The following is a 21678-nucleotide window of genomic DNA, read 5'->3' as shown; positions in this document are numbered from 1 at the left end:
ACCAGCCGCATTGTTAGTGAATTTTACATATTGCTGTTTGCATTTGAATTTAGGGTTATGATTGGATCCTGAGAATAGTATCAATCAAGTTACCAATCTAAATCACTGTGATTGTTCCCAAATATTAGGCATCCCAAGTAGCCCACAGTAAACCTTTGCAGTCCTGCTTAAAATGTATTTTAAAACATTTACAGTGAGAATATCCCCATATTCTTCTAGCTTATATATTAATGATATTTCAAAACATTTTAGAACTTAATCTGAGAGTCAGTATAGGGCAGTAGGAAATTCAAATAGTGAGTTGGTGTGATTACACAGAACATCTGTTTGAATTTTAAAGAGAAGCAGGATTTTACTTTTGGCTTTTCTTCCGTAGTTTGCCTTATGAGATTAAAATTGCTGATGTTTAAGGAAAGCAGCTGTTGTGGAAAAACTTAGTGGGTTTTTATCAGAGAGTAAATTTTGAAACAATTTGTGGGTTTTTGAAGTAAGGTTACAGTATATAGTGATTAGACAGCATTTTTACTCTCTCATGAAAACCGTCTAGTCAAAACAAAAGTAGGAGACACACATGCATAACCCCTTAAATCTTATTTATGAAAAGATAACTAGAGGAGATGGGAAAATCAGACTTCTGTTTAAGTATCATTTTTATAAACTAGCTAAGTGCATTTTGAAACAAAATTCATGAGGTCTTTATGGAATGCCTTTTCCATTTTTTTGTTTTGTTTTGTTTTGTTTTTGCGCTCACATTATGTCTCAGCAATTTAATGGAGGGCTGATTTCCTAATGCTTTGATCCTTGGTGAGTGTGGTTCACCCAAACTAGGGAGGAATTCAGTCTTTTGTTCTTGATTCCATGCTCATTGATCTCCTCCACTGCCATTCTCAGAAACAATGGCAGTATTTTGTTTCCATAGTAATGAAACTGTTTGCTCTAATAGGATTGTATAGTGGTAATTTTTCTTTAGCTTTGCTAGCCTTATCCCTAAGGACTCTAGGACTTTGTTGGACTTATTTCGTTAGCTGTTACTCTTTTTTTTTTTTTTTTTTTTTTTTAAAGAGCTGACAATCCCTAAAGTAAAATGTCAATTGATAAATATTCTCTGGGGCCAGATGTGGTGGCTCACACCTGTAATCTCAGCACTTTTTGGGGCTGAGGCGGATGGATCACCTGAGGTCAGGAGTTGGACACCAGCCTGGCCAACGTGGTGAAGCCCTGTCTCTACTAAAAATACAAAAATTAGCCAGGCATGATAGCACATGCCTGTAATCCCAGCTACTCAGGAAGCTGAGGCATGAGAATTGCTTGAACCTGGGAGGCTGAGGTTGTAGTAAGCTGAGATCATGCCATTGCACTCCAGCCTGGGCGACAGAGTGAGACTGTCTCAAAAAATAAAAAATAAAAAATAAATAAATATTCACTGAGTACCTAGAATAATAAAGTTCAGAGGCTGTAGCTAGCCCTGCTTGTGCTTGGGAGTGACCTGTGAATAGATACTGAATTTGATAGCCGTATGAGACTGTGCCTGGGCCAGTGCTTCTTCACAGACTGGATTGAGGGTTTGTTTGCCTCAGCTTTGCACCTTTTATCTTTTGGAAAAGGGGAAGAAGCTGGGGGTCCCTTGGCAGGGACATTTGCCCCCAGAAGTGGATGAGCCCACGCAGGGGAACACGGGGAGAGTGGGTCCTCCTTCCTGAATGGGCTGTAGAGATCCATGCAGTCCTGCAGTTGCACACACAGTTGTGTTTTTTATATTTTTTATGAGAAGGAAAGCTTAACCTTGGAACCTTGAGAAACATCTCCAGTTTAAAAGGCACACATTCCCTGTAGCCAACAGGGAAATAAAGGAAATTAAGTGAAGGAGAGCCTTCCTGGAGGCTGGGGACAGGTGTGGAGCCACTGGCCTGGTCAGACAACAACTTGAAGTCAAGTGAGAGAGGAAGATCGAAGATTAGTGCCTGTGGATCTTTGAGAGTGCCGGCTTATCCGGAGGCTGAGGTGGGAGGATCGCTTGAGCCCAGGAGGTCGAGGCTGGGTGAGTTTTGGTCTACGACACTCCAGCTTGGGTGGCAGAGTGAGACCATGTTTCTTTTTTTGTTTGTTTTTGTTTTTTTGAGACAGAGTCTCACTCTGTCACTCAGGCTGGAGTGCAATGGCACGATCTCGGCTCACTGCAACCTCTGCCTTCTGGGTTCAACCGTTTCTCCTGCCTCAGCCTCCCGAGTAGCTGGGATTATAGGCACATGCCACCAGGCCCGGCTAATTTTTGTATTTTTTAGTAGAGATGGGGTTTCTCCATGTTGGTCAGGCTGATCTCGAACTCCTGATATCGTGATCAACCCGCCTCGGCCTGCCAAAGTGCTGGGATTACGGACATGAGCCACTGCGCCCGGCCGAGGCCATGTTTTTTTTTTTTTAAAAAAAGAGTAAGGCCGGGTGTGGTGGCTCATGCCTGTAATCCCAGCACTTTGGGGGGGCCGAGGCAGCATATCACTTGAGGTCAGGAGTTTGAGACCAGCTTGACCAACATGGTAAAACCCCATCTCTACTAAAAATACAAAAATTAGCCAGGCCTGGTGGCAGACATCTGTAATCCCAGCTACTTGGGAGGCTGAGGCTGGAGAATCGCTTGAACCTGAGTGGCAGAGGTTGCAGTGAGCCGAGATCGTGCTATTGCACTCCAGCCTGGGTGACAGAACGGGACCCCATCTCAAAAAAAAAAAAAAAAAAAGTGCTTGGGGATTTTGGCAGCCTCAGTTCCCAGGCAGCAAAAGGTAGAGAAATGCTGGGGAGCTGAGGAACTGAAACCAGGGAGGGGAGGTTATTATCTTTTAAGATAAAAGGAGGCACAGATTAAGAGCCTAAAGAGGTCTGGGCTGGGCCTACAAGGATGGTAGTAGGAAAACAGCTTCCTGCCCCCAAATTGCAGGATGCTGAAGTTTAACTATTCTATAAGTTCTGCCAAAATCGAGTCCAAGGGTAGCCCTCTATCCCCTTTTTTCGTCAAAGAAATCCCCCACTTTCTGTGCTCTCCCCTACCTTCTACTTTTTCTATCAAAGTTTGTGGAATCTCATCAACTGGGATTCAATTCTTTGAAAAATTCTGGAGAGGCAAGTCTAGTTCTGGAGAGATCCAGGTTTTGCTGCTTGCTTGATTATTTTATTTTATTTATTTATTTATTTATTTTAATAGAGACAGGCTCTCACTATGTTGGCCAGGCTGGTCCCAAACTCCTGGGCTCAAGCAATCCTCCTGCCTTGGCCTCTCAAAGTGTTAGAATTACAGGTGTGAGCCATCATGCCCAGCCTTGCTTGATTTTTGAGGCAGGTCATGGAACCACAGAAACTCTTGGAAGATACCTTAAAAGGCATCTGTTTTTAATGACCTATCTGAAGCTTAGATGTCCTTTTTAATGCCCCTCTTCAGTGTGCATCTGTGTTTGAATCTCTCCAGTGCTGGGGAGCTCACTACTGTTCCTAGTTCTTAAATTTTCTTGTTAAGTAGGGGAAATTCCTGTCTTGTCTCCCTAATGTTGTTAAAGAGATAAAATCCCCTTTAACAATATTAGTGATTGTTGAAGGGATACAAATCAGATGTTTTATGTAAGAGTCTTTTTTTTAATCTGTAAAGTGGTGATGCAGTGTGTCAGGGTTCAGTGTAGGAAGCCAACATCACTCTAGGTATTTTAAAAAGAAGAGGATTTACTATAGGGAATTAGGTATGTTTAAAAAATAATTGTAGAACTAAAGGAGCAAGAATGAAGGGGCCACCCCCTGGGACTCTTGAACTTAAGAATGTTGCCTCTAAAGACTAGGGGTTCTGTCTAGGTCCTGCTGCTCAGCACACAAAAAGCCCATGACTGAGATCGACAAGGATTGCCAAGGAAGAAGGCTTTAATCGGGTGCTGCAGCCAGGGAGATAGGAGCTCAGTGTCAAATCCGTCTCCCTGACCTACTAAAACTAGAGGTTTGTATAGCAGGGAAGAAATGTAACAACGTGTAACATTTTGAGATGCAGTCTTGCTCTGTCATTCAGGCTGGAGTGCAGAGGCCCGATCTTGGCTCACTGCAACCACTGTCTCCCGAGCTCGAGCAATTCTTATGTCTCAGCCTCTGGAGTAGCTGGGATTACAGGCATGTGGCACCACGCCTGGTTACTTTTTTTATGTTATATATTTTTTTGAGATGGAGTCTCACTCTGTCGCCCAGGTTGGAGTGCAGTGGTGAGATCTCGGCTCACTGCAACCTCTGCCTCCTGGGTTCAAGTGATTCTCCTGCCTCAGCCTCCCGAGTAGCTGGAACTACAGGCGCATGCCACCACACTTGGCTAATTTTTGTATTTTTAGTAGAGACAAGCTTTCACCATATTGGCCAGGCTGGTCTCAAACTCTTGACCTCGTGATCCACCTGCCTCGGCCTCCCAAAATGCTGGGATTATAGGCATGAGCCACTGCGCCTGGCCTAATTTTTGTATTTTTAGTAAAAATGGGGTTTCACCATGTTGACCAGGCTGGTCTTGAACTCTTGACCTCAAATGATCCACCCACCTTGGCTTCCCAAAGTGCTGGGATTACGGGTGTGAGCCACCACGCCTGACCTATTTTTCTAAAAGAGTCTTTTTTTAGTATTTGGTAGATACTAATATAGCCATACCACCCTTTTGGCTTTCAACTAATCTGTCTTTATACTTAAAAGTATGCTTTTTATAGGGGTGATAGAAATGGGTCTTTCTTGCTTTTTAATCCAATCTGACATCTTTGCCTTTTTGTTTTGTTTTGAGATGGGATCTTGTTCCATTGCCCAGGCTGGAGTGCAGTGATACGTTCACAGCTCACTATACCTTCAATGCCCTGGGCTCAAGTGATCCTTCTACCTCAGCTTCCCAAGTAGCTAGGGCTACAGATATGCACCACCTGACATGGATTTTTTTTTTTTTTTAAATTCTCTTTTGTGGAGACATGGTCTTACTATGTTCCCCAGGCTGGTCTCAAACTCCTGGGCTCCAAATGATCCTCCTGCCTTGGCCTCCCTAAGTGCTGGGATTACATGTGTGAGCCATTGTACCCAGCCAATCTTTGTCTTTTAATTGGATGCTTGGATCATTTACATTTAATGTAGTTACTCATATGTTTGAGTTTAAGGCTATAAATTGTTGATCAGTTTCCATTTCATTTCCCCTTCTTTTTTTTTTTTTCCTATTAATTATTTTTTAGCAATGGGGTCTCACCCTGTCACCCAGGCTGGAGTGCAGAGGTGCAATCATAGCTCACTGCAGCCTCAAACTCCTGGGCTCAGGTGATCCTCCTGCCTCAGCCTCCCAAGTAACTGAAACCTGGCTCATTTCCTCTTCTGTTCTTTGTTCTTATCTTTTTTTGAGGAGAGGGCTAATTGAATATTTTTCACTGTCTTTATATGCCTTTTTATTTCTTCTTCTTATTATTATTTGAGACGGAGTCTTGCTCTATCACCAGGTTGGAGTGCAGTGGCACGATTTTGGCTCACTGCAACCTCCGACTCCTGGGTTCAAGCAATTCTCCTGCCTCAGCCTCCCGAGTAGCTGGGATTACAGGCACGTGCCACCACGCCTGGCTAATTTTTGTATTTTTAGTAGAGATGGGGTTTCATTGTGTTGGCCAGGATGGTCTCGATCTCCTGACCTCGTGATCCGCCCACCTTGGCCTCCCAAAGTGCTGAGATTACAGGTGTGAGCCACTGCACCCAGCCTTGCCTTTTTATTTCTTAAGATGTTCTAAGGATTATAGTATGTGGCACCTTGAAAAAGGGAGAAGCATCAAAACTTTATCATTAGTGATGGAAACCAATCACTAGGTAGGCAGATCAATTTACCAGATACTGATTTAATCTTGAAATGATGAATTAAGTAACATGACATGAAAACTAATTTAAAAGCAATATTTTATGCTTTACAGAAATACACGGCCGAGCACAGTGGCTCATGCCTGTAATCCCATTACTTTTTGGGGACTGAGGTGGGCGGATCACTTGAGCCCAGGAGTTCAAGACTAGCCTGCGCAAAATAGTGAGAACTCATCTCTACAAAATATCAAAAAATTATTCAGGCATGGTGGCATGCACCTGCAGTCCCAGCTGCTTGGCAGGGGGCTGAAGTGGGAGGATCATTTGAGCCAGGCCGAGGAGGTCGAGACTGCAGTGAGCCATGATCTTGCCATTGCACTCCAGCCTGGGCAGCAGAGGGATACCTGTTTATATGATTTAATTAATCGTATAAATGTTTATTTTATTTTCCTTTTGGAAAATAAAAATTACATTTAGTGTAATTTTTAAAAACGAATGCAAATACTCTACACTAGAGCCCTGGAAATAGTTCTGCTACAATACAGCATGACATATGCATTCTAAAAATTACCACATTAAGCCGAACTGCACAATGAAACCACGGGTCTCACGGGGAAAATTTGGTTAAGGGCACAATATTCTAAAACTTTGTCAGTAACACATTTGAAAAAAGGAACTGAATAAAAATGATATTATAGTTTTATAAATGTTAAATGGTTAAGAAATACATAACTACTGTGGTAAATTTGGCATTTTATTTGAAAAAGTCTTGAAATTACCTTGTGGAAATGGGTTTGGAGAGTTAGGCTTTTGAGCAGTTGAGAAGCAGCGGGAGGAGGGTTATCTGGAATTGGATGGAAAGTTGTAACATCAAATGTGTTTGGTGTGACTCAGTGCACTTGTTGAGCTGAGCTGTGTGCATTTTTTGTGTATTAACATGAAGCTCAATTCAGCTTGGTGCAGTTTTCTACCTGGTGTTTCTCAGTACATCCTATTATGCCCAATTGTTCCGTAACATATCCATCCTGTTGGAGCAATTTTGTGTTTTCAAAGTAAGTATAGAATAGCTCAGAAGCCTTGGACTTGCAGAGCTTCAGGAAGGCTGACCAAGCCTTGCTCCTGTTAGCTGTCTGAGGGAGAGAGCTGGCCCCACTGACTTCCTTTGGACCACCTCCCAGAAAATTGGCGCTGGAAGGATCTTCTGTTCTTCTGACCCAATTGTGCTCGATTTCTTGTACCATAATAAACAAACAACTCCAGAGGCAGGAACTTCCTATCTTTGGAGGCAGCTCTACTTCACCCTTAGGGAGATCTGGTTTAATTCTTCTTCCTGCTGGCTTCTCAAGGCTGTAGTGACTTGCCTGTATCCTGGGGAGGGATACAGTATTTTTGTATAATAAAGTTAAAAGAGGCAGAGTGGAAGGTGGGCATGGTCTGTGGCCCCTGGCTCATAGGGTACCACAATTCAGTTGATATTCCTGTTTCTGATTGTAAGAATCCAGTTTCTTTTTTAGTTCATAAGCATGATGATTGGGTTTTCATGCTTGTCTGTGAGATGTGCCTCCCCTAAATCTTGTCATGTCGTTGGTACATTACCCATCTGACATGAAAAAAAAAAAGAATCCCAGTGTTCACCCAAACCATAAACTGAAAATTGGGGCATGCTGACAAAGGGGAATTGTGCCTCTGGGTATGAGAAATTTCACTAAGAAGCCAAAATATCAGACTTTTTAGCACACTCCAATAGTTTTTAAGGATAATGGTCAGGCAGTTTGAAATTAGAACCATTGTGGGAAGTCTTTGGTTGGCAGCCAGCCAGAGAAAGTCTCACAGCTGCTGATGGGTTTCTGATGGATGTAATGCCCGTTGCTCCAGGTCCTGCATTGCCATTCTCAGATGGCTTATGGGCTGTCCATGGGGTTGTGAGAATCTGGGAAGTCACAGTCTAATTCTGGAGCTAGAAGGATCCTTAAGGCAGTGGCATATCCACCTAACAATTTATTTCCAGGAAGCAGGTCCTGGAGCACAGGGTATCTTCCAAGGCCACACAGCTGATCAGTTCACAGCAGGTACTACCCCTGTTCTCTCCTAGCCTTTGCTGTTTTCCAGTGCCCAGTACACACTTGGCCTTTGGTAAATGATGAGAGCGTGAATTAGTGTATATTGGGCTTTTCCCAAAGATAATCTGCTGTCTTTGCAGAGCAGTTCAACAAAGAGCTCATAGCTATGGATTTTAAACAAAGTCTTATGATTTGATTATTTGAATCTCAGATTGGGTGTTTTTTTTTTTTTTTTTTCAGATGAAGTCTTGCTCTGTGGCTCAGGCTGTAGTGTAGTGGCAGGATCTCAGTTCACTGCAACCTCTACCTCCTGCCTCCAGGGTTCAAGCTATTCTCCTGCCTCAGCCTCCCAAGTAGTGGGATTACAGGTGCCCGCCATCACGCCCAGCAAATTTTTGTATTTTTAGTAGAGATGGGGTTTTGCCATGTTGGTCAGGCTGGTCTCGAGCTCCTGACCTCAGGCAATCCACCTGCATCAGCCTCCCAAATGCTGGGATTACAGGCGTGAGCCACCATGCCTGGCTCTGGATTGGGGTTTTATGCTGTATTGTTGTAATAAAATCAGTTTAAACTTTTTGTTCCCTTCCTTCTCTTAAACTCTCAAGCAGTTGTTTATTTTCCAGAAAGTTCTGCTCTATGCGTGGATGATAGAATTTAACAGAAAGCGGTTTTTAAGACTGTACTATCTCACCATTAGTGTAGTTGGTGGAAGTTGCAGGTTGCTGAGTAAGGGGTATGAAGCCATTTAAATGAGGCACTTTATGCAAATCATTTTGCCTAGCAGCGGCTTCTGGCTGGAGGCTTTGAAAAGCATGAAGCTGTAAATTATTTCCTTATGACCGGGGGCGGGGAGGAATGAGGGTTGCCACGGGATTGCAATTTTTCTTTTTCTTTTTTTTTTTTTTTTGAGACAGAGTCTCACTCTGTCGCCCAGGCTGGAGTGCAGTGGCACGATCTCTGCTCACTGCAACCTCTGCCTCCCGGGTTCAAGTGAGTCTCCTACCTCAGCCTCCTGAGTAGCTGGGACTACAGGCGCGCGCCACCATTCCCAGCTAATTTTTTGTATTTTTAGTAGAGATGGGGTTTCACCATGTTGGCCAGGATGGTCTCGCTCTCTTGACCTCATGATCTGCCCGCCTTGGCCTCCGCAAAGTGCTGGGATTACAGGCATGAGCCACCTTGCCTGGCCGATTGCATATTTTTTGGAAGCAAGAGTTCCAGCAGGGCTGAGTCTCTGACTTCTTTTTTTTTTTCTTGCAGAGGGGTATGGCAGATAGCTGGACCCAGTGCTTGAGAGGAACACCAATGCTCATTTCATTTGCCCTTCATTATGGATTGCTTGAGGGTATTCTCTGATTATTAGAGAGAACTGGCAACTGGTGGGGAGGTGGCTCTTGCTTGTAATCCCAGTACTTTGGGAGGCCGAGGTGGGCGGATTACTTGAGCCCAAGAATTCGAGACCAGCCTGGGCAACATAGTGAAACCCCAGCTCTACAAAAAAATACAAACATTGGCTGGTCGTGGTGCCATGCACTTGTAGTGCCAGCTACTCTGTAGGCTGAGGTGGGAGGATCACCTGAGGCTGGGAAGTTGAAGCTGCAGTGAGCCATGATCATACCACTGCAGCCCAGCCTGGGTGACATGACAAAAAGACATGGAAAAAAAAAAAAAAGAGAGAAAGCCCTCCTCTTCTCTTCTTAGCATTTCATTCTCCTTTTTTGATGTTTGTAAAACAATTAGGGAGTCCTGTGCATAGCTGATATTTAACTTACCCCCAGATGCCAATAGCACTCACCAGTCTTTGTGAAAACACTGCCCCTGCCTTTACTACCAAGGATGCACCTGACCCCTGGAGCCTGCAGTGATACTGCCCAGAAAAGAAACACTGGGGCCAGGCGCAGTGGCTCATGCCTGTAATCCCAGCACTTTGGGAGGCCGAGGCGGGTAGATCACCTGAGGTCAGGAATTCAAGACCAGCCTGGCCAACATGGTGAAACCCCGTCTCTATAAAAATAAAAAAAGTTAGCCCAGCATGATGGCGGGAGGTTGAAGCGGGAGAATCGCTTGAACCCGGGAGGTGGAGGTTTCAGTGAGCTGACAATGCGCCATTGCACTCCAGCCTGGGCAACAGAGCAAGACCTTGTCTCAAAGAAACACTGGGCCAGGTGCAGTGGCTCATGCCTGTAATCCCAGCACTTTGAGAGGCTGAGGCGGGTGGATCACCTGAGGTCAGGAGTTCGAGCCCAACCTGGGCAACATGGTGAAACCACCGCCTCTACTGAAAATACAAAAATTAGCTGTGCATGGTGGCATGCACCTGTAATCCCAGCTACTTGGGAGACTGAGGCAGAAGAATCGCTTGAACCCAGGAGGTGGAGGTTGCAGTGAGCCGAGCTGCCACGGCACTCCAGCCTGGACAACAGAGTGAGAATCTGTCTCAAGAAAAAAAAAAAAGATTTACGACTTAAGCTACTCCAAGTATTTGATGGGAGGAAAAGGACAAACCTGCTTTCTACTGAGAATTAATTTAAACATATTTTTGGTGTGGATTTTTTAGGCTTTTTTGTTCATATAGTTCAGAGGCGGTGTAGCTGAGAAGTTAAGAGCCAGTTCTAATGATAGGAAGCCTGAGTTCTGGTATGTTCTCAGCCATCTACTGGTGGTGTGCCCTTGATCAGTTACTTCATTTGTCTGTCGTTTAGTTTGTACATCTGTAAAATGGGATAATCCCTAGGATCTCTTTTATGGGATTTTGTGCTTGGAACAGTGGCTGGTCCACAGTATGAGTTCATAAATGTTAGATGTTGTAGTTATGGCGGGGACTGTCACTCTCCCTTGGGATACTGATATCCAGATTGTAAATTGTCAATAAGCTTTCTTTGAAGTTTGCTCCACACCCTTTCCATTAAAATAAGTAATGTGTAGATCCAGTATTTAACTGTGATAAAATGGGTTAAAAAGGAGTTCATTAAAAGTATTGAGAAAAGATGGGTGAACTTTTAAAATAATCTAAAATGGCCAAGATTTTTCTAAGCATGACACAAGATCCATAAACCAAATTAAACAAAGAACTCAAATGACACAGAGTTATTCGTAGAACAGAGATCCACTTGCCTTAATTTGCACAGTGTTCTTATAAATCAATAGAAAGTACACATAACAGAAAAATTTAAAAGGTTAGGGATCATTTAGGAAAAAATGCAAATGCCAACAAACGTGAGAAAATGCTCAGTCTTACTTATAGTTTAAGAACTACAATTCAGCCAGGCGCGGTGGCTCATGCCTGTAATCCCAGCTACTTGGGAGGCTGAGGCACGAGAATTGCTTGAACCCAAGAGGCAGAGGTTGCAGTGAGCCAAGATCATGCCACTGCACTCCAGCCTGGGCGACAGAGCAAGACTCTTGTCTCAAAAACAAACAAAAACAACAACAAAAAAATTACAGTTAAAAGTGAGAGAGTTTTCATTGGCAAAGTTAAAAAGAAAGGTGAAAGAAAAACCTACTCTTCTTGATTTGTGTTTGTTCACTTATGGAGAATTTATTTTGTCATAATGTCTTTGAATCATAATTAAATATGTTCTTGGGTCTAGCAGTTCTTCTATTTCTTGTGTTAGAAGTAAACTTGGAACATCTTAAGCACTGATAATGAAGACTAATTTAAAATAAAAAGTTACTAGCCTTTCATACAATGAAATATCATGTTGCCGTTAAAAAGAAGGAAATTAACAATGGAATATTATACAGCCTTAATAAAGAAGGAAAACTTGTCACATACTACAACGTGGTGCACCTCAAGGACATTATGCTAAGTGAAATAAAAGTATATAATAAAAGTCACAAAAGGACAAATACTGTATGAATCCACTCATATGAAGTGTCTAACGTAGTCAAAATCATAGAAAGTAGAAAGGTGGTTCCCAAGGGCCCAGGGGAGGTAGGAGGGAGAACCTGTGTTTAGTGGGTATAGCGTTTCAGTGCTGCACGATGAAAAAGTTATAGAAATCTGTTGGACAACAATATGAATGTACTTAACACTACTGAACTGTACACTTAAAAATGGTTAGGATGATAAGTTTAATGTTATGTGTGTTTGACCATAGTAAAAAAAAAAAGAGTAAGTTAAATCTGTGAGGAACAGGTAGCCAAGATAACAGCGTTAGTTAAGTAGGGGTTATAAAAAGAGGAGGTTAAAGAACACTATGTCTATGATGAACCCAATTATGGTTTCCAATTTGAAAGGCATGTATGGATCCCTGTATGTAGATATGTATATATGCAATAATTCTGAGAGTTTTAAAGATATCCTAGAAACTGCCACCAGTGGTTACAGCAATAGAATAATAATAGGAGGTTGGAGGGTAGGGTATAATGTTGGGGGCATTTGATTTTCATTCAACAACTTTAAAGCTTATTTTAGCAAACCTAAATGTGCGAAATTCATCATGTTTTATAATTGTATTTGCTAGCACTGTTTTCATTTTGATATCATCCCTGCCCTTTGTGGTGGGAGTGGTGGTAGTGTGTGATGTGTTTAGAAGTGGGTTTGGAGATAACAGAGTTTAACCCATTTTTGCATTAGAAAGGAAACATCAATTTGGATGCACAACTGGTATGAATATGTGGTGTAACTTATTTTTATCAACATTGTCTACAATTTACATATGTAAATGTAGATTTTTCTTAAGTGTAGTGAGGTGAATGGAACTGGAAAAAAAGGGTACGCCAATCCTAAAAAAATGGTGCTAAGATTAAACTGTCAGATCAGTCTTTGTCAAGTGCTCCAGCTGGCTGTGGATTATTAGGAAGTATTATTCAAAGGGCTGCTTTGGTACAAGACAAGAAAATTGCTGGAGAAATGACTGCTCTGGTGCTAAGATTCAGCCATTTCACATGTGCAATCTCTTAAAAGTAAAAGTTGGGGTCGGGCACGGTGGCTCATGCCTGTAATCCCAGCACTTTGGGAAGCTGAGGCGGATGGATCACAAAGTCAGGAGTTTGAGACCAGCCTGGCCAATATGGTGAAACCCTGTCTCTACTAAAAATACAAAAATTAGCCGGGCATGGTGGCAGGCACCTGTAGTCCCAGCTACTCAGGAGGTTGAGGCAGAAGAATCACTTGAACCCAGGAGGCAGAGGTTGCAGTGAGCCAAGATCATGCCGCTGCACACCAGCCTGGGCGACAGAGCGAGACTCTGTCTCAAAAAAAAAAAGGTAAAAGTTGAAAAATCTATAAAATACTTTCTATAAACTTTACAAAGCATTTTACAGCAGACTAATAACTTTAGGAGCTGAAATTGCTTCATGTGTTTCTTAAGTCCTGGGAATTTGCCTTTGGGGATACTTTTTATTTATAGGATACTTCCTATTTATTTATAGGATACTTCCTATTTAAATTAACAAGTGTTCAAAAAAAAAAGTCCTAGTTTTATTTTTATTCTTAAAGTGGCATTGGAGAGATGTCCACACTTTTACTTCTCTAATGAGCAGAGATGTCCAACCAAGTGATTTTAGAATTATTGAGTTTTTTTTTAAACTTATCCTAAAATGGCTATTAGGTTATTTTTAACTAAAGAAATTATTATTGTTTTTTTGAGATGGAGTTTTGCTCTTGTTGCCCAGGCTGGAGTGCAATGGTGCGATCTCAGTTCACCGCAACCTCCGCCTCCCAGGTTCAAGTGATTCTCCTGTCTCAGCCTCCTGAGTAGCTGGGATTACAGGCATGCGCCACCATGCCCTGCTAATCGTCTGTATTTTTAGTAGAGATGGGGTTTCTCCATGTTGGTCAGGCTGGTCTCGAACTCTTGACCTCAGATGATCTGCCCTCCTTGGCCTCCCAAAGTGCTGGGATTACAGGCGTGAGCCACCGCACCCGGCCTTAAAGAAATTATTGATAAAGTGAAAAGTAGTTTCACATAGCATATACAGCCCAGTCACTTAAAGTGTGCAATTCAGTGGTTTTATAAGTATATTTACAGAGTTGTGGAACCATCATGACAACTTAGTTTTTGTCACCTCTATGCTTATTAGCAGTCACTCTCAATTCCCTCCCAAACTCCCTCAGAGCCCTGGCAATTGTTAATCTACTTGCTGTCTCTATGGGCTTTCGTAGACGTTTCCTATTAATGAAACCATATAATGTACAGTCTTTAGGACTACTTCTTTAACTTAGTATGTTCTCAAGGTTCATCCATGTTGTAGCATGTGTCAGTACTTCATTTCTTTTTTCTTTTTTGTTTTTTTTTTGAGATGGAGTCTCACTCTCACCAGGCTGGAGTGCAGTGGCGTGATCTTGGCCCACCACAACCTCTGCCTCCCGGGTTCAAGTGATTCTCCTGCCTCAGCCTCCTGAGTAGCTGGGAATATAGGCGCGTGCCACCACGCCCAGCTAATTTTCATAGTTTTAGTAGAGATGGGGCTTCACTATATTGGCCAGGCTGGTCTCGAACTCCTGACCTCGTGATCCACCCGCCTTGGCCTCCCAAAGTGCTGGGATTACAAGCCTGAGCCACTGTGCCTGGCCAGTACTTCATTCCTTTTACTGGAATATACCACACTTTATTTAAACCCATTCCTCTGCTGATGATCATTTGGGTTGTTTCCACTTTTTTTTTTTTTTTTTTTTTTTTGAGACGGAGTCTTACTCTGTCGCCCAGGCTGGAGTGCAGTGGTGCGATCTCAGCTCACTGCAAGCTCCACATCCCGGGTTCATGCCATTCTCCTGCCTCAGCCTCCCGAGTAGCTGGGACTACAGGAGCCCGCCACCACACCCAGCTAATTTTTTTTGTATTTTTAGTAGAGACAGGGTTTTATGGTGTTAGCCAGGATGGTCTCGATCTCCTGACCTCGTGATCTGCCCGCCTTGGCCTCCCAAAGTGCTGGGATTACAGGCGTGAGCCACCTTGCCCGGCCTTTTTTTTTTTTTTTTTTTTTGACAGAGTCTTGGTCTGTTTCTCAGGGTGGAGTGTGGTGGCACAGTCGTGGCTCACTACAGCCCTGAACCCTCAGGCTGAAGTGATCCTCCTGCCTCAGCCTCTCATGTAGCTGGGACCACAGGAGCATGCCATCATGCTTGGCTAACTTTTTTGGTATTTTATAGAGATGGGATCTCACTATGTTGCCCAGGCTGGTCTCCAACTCTTGGGCTCAGGTAATCCTCCCGTCTTGGCCTCCCAAAGTGCTGGGATTACTGGCATGAGCCACTGCACCTGGCCATTCTTAATGAGTTAATTTTTGTCTATGGTATGGGGAAAGGGTCCAGCTTCACTGTTTTGCATTTGAATATCGAGTTCCACCAACATTTGTTGAAAAGACTATTCTTCCCAGTTGAATTATCTTGGCAGAATTAGTTGACTGTCAGTGTTAAGCTTTATTTCTGGGCTCTCAATTCTATTGATTTTTTTTTTTTTAATTTGACTGTATGTTGGAAGAATTATTCATCTGGAATTTAGACCTACTGGGGCTGGTGGTCATGACGCTGGAGGTTGTGTTTTGGGAACTGGTCATTCTTAGATGGCTGACTCATTTTTTTTGTGACCATGAGATTTAAACATTTACAGAGATTTAATTGTAAGTAACAAAGGCCTGCAGTAGATGCTGTTACAGGCATGAGAAATGATTTTGTTTATACAGATCACAAACTATAAATACAGTGGCAGTGGTCACTGGAGCCATCCATATATCACAGTTAAACTGTTCTCCTGAGTAATGGGGTTGTCAGCACTGAAGTACACTTCCTTGCCATATGGAGCAGTAGCTGGTTCTTTATTTAATATTTTCATTTACTAAGCAATAACTTAATTGGAAAATGAATTTTGATTGGGTTTTCTATAGTTACTGTTTTTTAAAAGTACTATTCCCTTTTTCTCTTTTCCACATTCAATTTGGTGAGGTAGTTAAGAATACTGGCTTTGAAATTACCTGGGGCTCTTGCAGTGCCTCACGCCTGTAATCCCACCATGTGAGAGGCTGAGGTAGGAGGACTGCTTGAAGCCAGGAGTTCGAGACCAGCCTGGGCAAAACCCAGTCTCTACAAAAAATACAAATATTAGCTAGGTTGGTAGTGTGCACCTCTAGTTCCAGCTACTCGGGAGGCTGAGGAGGAAGGATTGCTTGAGCCCAAGAGGTCGAGGCTGCAGTGAGCTGTGATCATGCCACTGCACTCCATCCAGCCTGGGATAGAATACTGTCAGAAAGAAAGAGAGAAATTATACCTGGGTTTGGCCCCTGTCCTCACCACAAAGGAGCTGTGACCTTGGGCAATTTATTTCCTAGAGTCCAAGTTTCCCAACTGGTACAGAGGAGAAAAATAATAATAACAGTAATATCTGACAGGTTGGGAGAGATTGTGTTGGTGTCACAGAGTCTATGACGGCACTTGTAAGGGAGTGCTGCATAAATGAGAATGGCTGCTGTTGCATTATTATTTGTTTTACATGGTTATAAAACTTCCCTCAAGCCCCGTTTGAAAAGAGAAATCAGTAGTTGGCAAACAAATTCAAAAAGCAATAGTTTCTTATTTTTTTTTTTGAGACAGTCTTGCTCTAGAATGCAGTGGCGGGATCCTGGCTCACTGCAACCTCACCCTCCTGGGTTCAAATGATTCTCCTATCTCAGCCTCTTGAGTAGCTGGTGCGTGCCACCACACCTAATTTTGCTGTATTTTTAGTAGAGACAGGGTTTCACCATGTTGGCCAGGCTGGTCTTGAATTCCTGACTTCAAGTGATCTGCCTACCTCAGCCTCCCAAAGTGCTGGGATTGCAGGTATGAACCACCGTGCCCGGCCAATAGCTTTTTGGTCAGGTGTGAGGTTTGGGTGATGGGGTTGGGGATGCTAGAGCTGCAAGCTCCTGGAGCAGGCTCAGCCTCCAAGAGGGAGCGAGTCCTTGGGTTCCTTCTGCCCTGGGAATTTCCTGAGCAGTGGGAGGAGAGCTGGCAACTAGGTAAATCTCCCAGAGTTTGAGGAAATGAGATGCTAGTGCTTTGGAGTGACTAGGTTTAGATCCCAGCCCTGTAAACCTCTGGCCTTCCTTTTCAAGCACACTAAGAATAATATTGACAATTAACATTCTAAGTGCCTTGAAAACATTCTCAGTCCTAATAATCCTGTGATGTAGGAACTACTGTTATCTCTGTTTTGTATGAGGCAGCAGAGGCACAGAGCATTTAAGTAGCCTTGTATTGAATGAAATGAGCATGCATGCAAGCTAACATTAAACACTTATGGACCAGGCACATGTGCTGAGCACTTTACATGGGTGATTTCATGTAATCTTTACAGATGTTCATCATTATAACTTTATATGGCTGAACAGGTCTGTGTTTTGTTTTTTCCTTTTCTTTTTAATTAGTTCCTGTAAGCAGAATGTCTGTGTTTTCGTATTGCTTCACTGGCCAAGAGATTTCTCCCTACATTAAGGAGCAAGTTTCTGTTGTTTACTTTTACCTTTCCTAGCGTTGACTTAAACAATGAATGTTCAACGTAGGAGAGTTCAAATTCTAGTTTGTTTATATTGGTCACTTTTAGTTACTCAATAACTTTAAAGGTTGGTTGCAAAACTATTTTGTTTTTTGCAGTCTCTGAAAAGAGGATTCTGAGATGTTAAATTAGCAAAAAAAAAAAAAAAAAATTGTGTAACTATGTAAAATGCCAGGCATGGTGGCTCACCACTGTGATCCCAGCACTTTGGGAGACCAAGGCGGGTGGATCACTTGAGGTCAGCAGTTAGAGACCAGCCTGGCCAACATGGTGAAACCCCATCTCTACTAAAAATACAAAAATTAGCTGGGCGTGGTGGCGTGTGCCTGTAATCCTAGCTACTGGGGAGGCTGAGGCACAAGAATCGCTTGAACTCAGGAGGTGGAGGTTACAGTGAGCCGAGATCGCACCTCTGCACTCCAGCCTAGGCAACTCCATCTCAAAAAAAAAAAAAAAAAAAAAAAAAAAAGTAAAACATTGGTGGTATTTTGAGAAAAAAAAATTCTCTGAATTTATCACTAGATTTGTTTTAAGCCTAAGTATAGTTTTTGTTTTCCGCCTTTTTCTTTTGTTCTTGTTTCTTGTTATAGTTAACTTTGAAGAGTTTGGAATGATCTTTTTATTTATATTAGAGTGTGAGGTATTCTAATGCTATCAACAAGAAAAAACCATGAATTATGTGGGAAATTTTAGACAAGGACATTTTGTGCAGAATGATAGTGAATGAGAATTTAGGCAACTTAAAATTTTTGTCTTGGCTGGGCATGGTGGCTCATGTCTGTAATCCCAGTGCTTTGGGATTGAGGCTAGGAGTTTAAGACCAGCCTGGGGAGTATAGCAAACAAGAAATAAAATAAAAAAACTAGCAGGGCATGGTGGCATGTGCCTGTAGTCCTAAGTACTTGGGAGGCTGAGGCAGGAGGATCATTTGAGGCAAGGAGTTCAAGGCTCCAAAGAGCTATGGTTGGACCACTGCGCTCCAGTGTGGGCAACAGAATGAGACCCTTTCTTAAACAAAAAAAAATTCTTAATAGTTGAAAGAGAAAGGCAATGATGAAAGATTTGGATTGTGATTCAAATTTTATACATACTACAGATGCCAAACTCAGTTTTCACTCTGTTTTATGCCGAGTGTCTATACATTTTTTCTTTCCTTCCTTCCTTCCTCCTCTCCAGCTCCCTCCCTCCCTCCTTTCCCTCCCTTTCTCCCTCCCTCACTCACTCTGCTGCCCAGGGTGGAGTGTAGTGCTGAAATCATAGCTCACTGTAGCCTTCTTGACCTCACAGGCTCAGGTGATCCTCCCATCTCAGTCTCCTGGGTAGCTGAGACTACAGGTGCATGCTACCATGCCTGGCTAATTTTTTTTTTCATATTATTTGTAGAGATGGGGTTTTGCCATGTTGCCCAGGCTGGTCTCGAACTCTTGGGCTCAAGTGATCCACCCACCTTGGCCTTTCAAAGTGCTGGGATTACAGATGTGAGCCACCATGCTGGCCAAGTGTCTGTACTTTTAACCAAAGTCCAGAATAATTGCTAGAAACTTTTAAACCTTCTTACTCTGTGTAAACACAGGTTTTTTCTTTTTTGTAAGTCAGGGTCTCACTCTGTCGTCCAGGTTGGAGTGCAGTGGCACTATCTTGGCTCACTGCAACCTCTGCTTTCCGGGTTCAAGCGATTCTCATGCCTCAGCCTCCTGAGTAGCTGGGACCACAGGTGTTCGCCCCCACCCTGGCTAGTTTTTGAATTTTTAACTTTCAAATGATTGACTACAAAAATCAGGTAGTCAATTTAAAAATAAACATCTACACATGCGATTTTTTTTTTTTTTTTTTTTTTTTTTGTATTTTTAGTAGAGACGGGGTTTCACCATGTTGTCCAGGCTGGTCTCAAACTCCTGACCTCAAGTGATCCACCTGCTTGGGTCTCCCAAAGAGCTGGGATTACAGTCGTGAGCCACTGCTCCCGGCTGTAAACACAGTTTTATTATGAGGTGTGCTGTGACTTTCTAGAGACAGCTCTGCTCTAGAGACGGCACCATAGCAGCACAGGAAAGAGTTTAGGGCCTGGCTGACTGAGTTCCTATCTCGACCTTAGGAGAGACCTCAGTTTTCTCATTTGTGAAAAAAATGGAATTCTTTTTTCCTTTTTCTCTCTTTTCTTCCTTTATGTTTTCCCTACTTATTTTGTCTTTTCCTAATTTTTCAGTCAGTATAGCTTATAAAATTTTTTCTGATGATAAAAGTAGGGCATAGGCCGGGCACGGTGGCTCATGCCTGTAATCCCAGCACTTTGGGAGGCTGAGGTGGGTGGATCACCTTAGGTTGGGAGTTCAAGACGAGCCTGGCCAACATGGTGAAACCCTGTCCCTAATAAAAATACAAAAATTAGCCGGGCGTGGTGGGGGGGCGCCTATGATCCCAGCTACTCAGGAGGCTGAGAAAGGAGAATTGTTTGAACTCGGGAGGTGGAGGTTGCAGTGAACCGAGATCATGCACTCCAGCCCTGGGCAACAGAGCCAGACTCCATCTCAAAAAAAGAAAAAGTAGGGCATATTATGCCAAAAATTTAAGTAATAATCCTCTTACTTGTGAAAAATGGCAATATGAGTATTTACTTCATGGGATTGTTGTGAGGATAAAATAAATCCATGCTAAGAACTGAGGACCCTACCTGGCACCTAGAAAATGCACAATGCAATTTCCTATTATTTAAAAAAATTATTATTAGTATCACTGCCACAAATTACAAGAAGAATGAAGAATGGCTTTCGGAACAGTGGTGGGATGCCCAAGGCTGTGCTGTGTTGTCACAGAAAGCGTTGGGAATGGCACATCTCAAGGTCAGGACTAGCCCTCATGAGGGACAGGTAAGGGAGATGCAGCATCCAGTGGGCTCTTCTGACTGCTGTAAGTGCATGCACCTGTTTTAGGGTCTTTCCTGATTTTATGTTTCTATAGGGGAGTAGGTGGAGGAGGGGTCAAAACAGTATATTCCAGATATCCTGAGATCTGGTGAAGGAAAACTGGTTTTGGAATCCTGCTGGGCTCTGGAATCAGAGATCAGGATTTTGGTTTATCCCAAAGTGGCTTCTGGAAAGTCGGTTAACCTCTGAGACTCAGATGTCCTCATCTGTCAAATGGAGATTGTGATACTTCTATCAAAGGGTTATTTTTGGCCAGGTGCAGTGGCTCATGCCTGTAACATGGCAAAACCCCGTCTCTACTAAAAAAATACAAAAAAATTAGCCAGGCGTCATAGCGTGTACCTGTACTCCAGCTACTTGGGAGTCTGAGGCACGAGAATCGCTTGAAGTGGGAGTTGGAGGTTGCAGTGAGCTGAGATCATGCTACCGCACTCTAGCCTGGGGGGACAGAGCGAGACACTGTCTCAAACAAAAGGCAGGGGAGTGTTTTTTTTTTTTTCCTTTGGGGAGATTAAATAAAAGGTCTTGAAAGCACCTTAGAGTAGTACCTTGATACATAGGAAGTACTTAAGAAATCGTAGGTAACTATTACTTATAATGAGTGCTGGGTAGAAGGATCTCCTTGGTTACCAAAGACACTCACATCTTTAATTTTGGTGTTTTGATGGAAGCACAGGATATAATTCTCTGCCTCCTTAAATTGTTGAACGTGCTGCAAAGTTTGACACTTTGAAATAGAACCAAGGCTCTGGGGCTTTGTTCTGTCTTTAGGGCTTTGTCCTCTGCCCTTGCATACACACACATGTGCATGTGTGAGTGCATATTACACAGGTGCATGGGATAACCCTACTCTTTCAAGGCAGTATGGAAGTAGCAAAGCTGCTGTCTTTGTCTTTTCGGGTGTTGCTGGTCTCCTCTGTCAGCACCATCAAGGCTTTGCTGCTCATTGTGCTCATCCGGCATGGAGCTATTAGAAAGAAGGAGAATGAGTTCCGAAAATAAGGTAACTTATCCAGGCTTCACATTTGTCTCTATGTTGGGAATGATGCTACTGTCCCTGCCTGCCTTGTGGAGTGGTTATAAAGATAGAATGAGAGGAAGGTTGTGAAGACGCGATCAAGGTGTCACACCAATCATTAAACATTATAAAGTATGGAAAACAAATGGACTTAGGAGTCACCTGACTGAGGCAGAAATTCCAGTTCTATTTAATAGGTTTGTCTGTGTTATTTGATCCACTTTCTCATTATAATAGAGGTGGATGATAACAGCATAGGGCTGTGATAAACATTAAATTCTGTAACATATATAAAGAATCTAGTGAAGTATATGTTGGACATAACAGGTACTCAAACAGTTGTGTTTGGGTCGGTCAGGAGTTTGAGACCAGCCTGGGCA

At 42.9% G+C, this 21678-nt stretch overlaps 1 protein-coding gene and 1 non-coding gene across 4 annotated transcripts in view; both read left to right on the top strand.

Annotated features, from left to right (window-relative positions):
* Positions 1 to 21678, top strand: part of SERINC5 (serine incorporator 5) — a 151825-nt gene that overhangs the window by 9618 nt on the left and 120529 nt on the right. The gene's annotated exons all lie outside the window — the stretch shown is intronic.
* On the top strand, positions 7323 to 7426 carry LOC129037734 (small nucleolar RNA U13). The gene has a single exon (XR_008502957.1). It is a non-coding gene; the product is annotated as a small nucleolar RNA U13 (small nucleolar RNA).

The sequence above is a fragment of the Pongo pygmaeus genome, chromosome 4 (assembly GCF_028885625.2).
Source record: "Pongo pygmaeus isolate AG05252 chromosome 4, NHGRI_mPonPyg2-v2.0_pri, whole genome shotgun sequence".
NCBI classification, from domain to species: Eukaryota; Metazoa; Chordata; class Mammalia; order Primates; family Hominidae; genus Pongo; species Pongo pygmaeus.
Note: the sequence above shows the minus strand (reverse complement) of the source record. Positions and strands in the feature narration are given on the sequence as shown.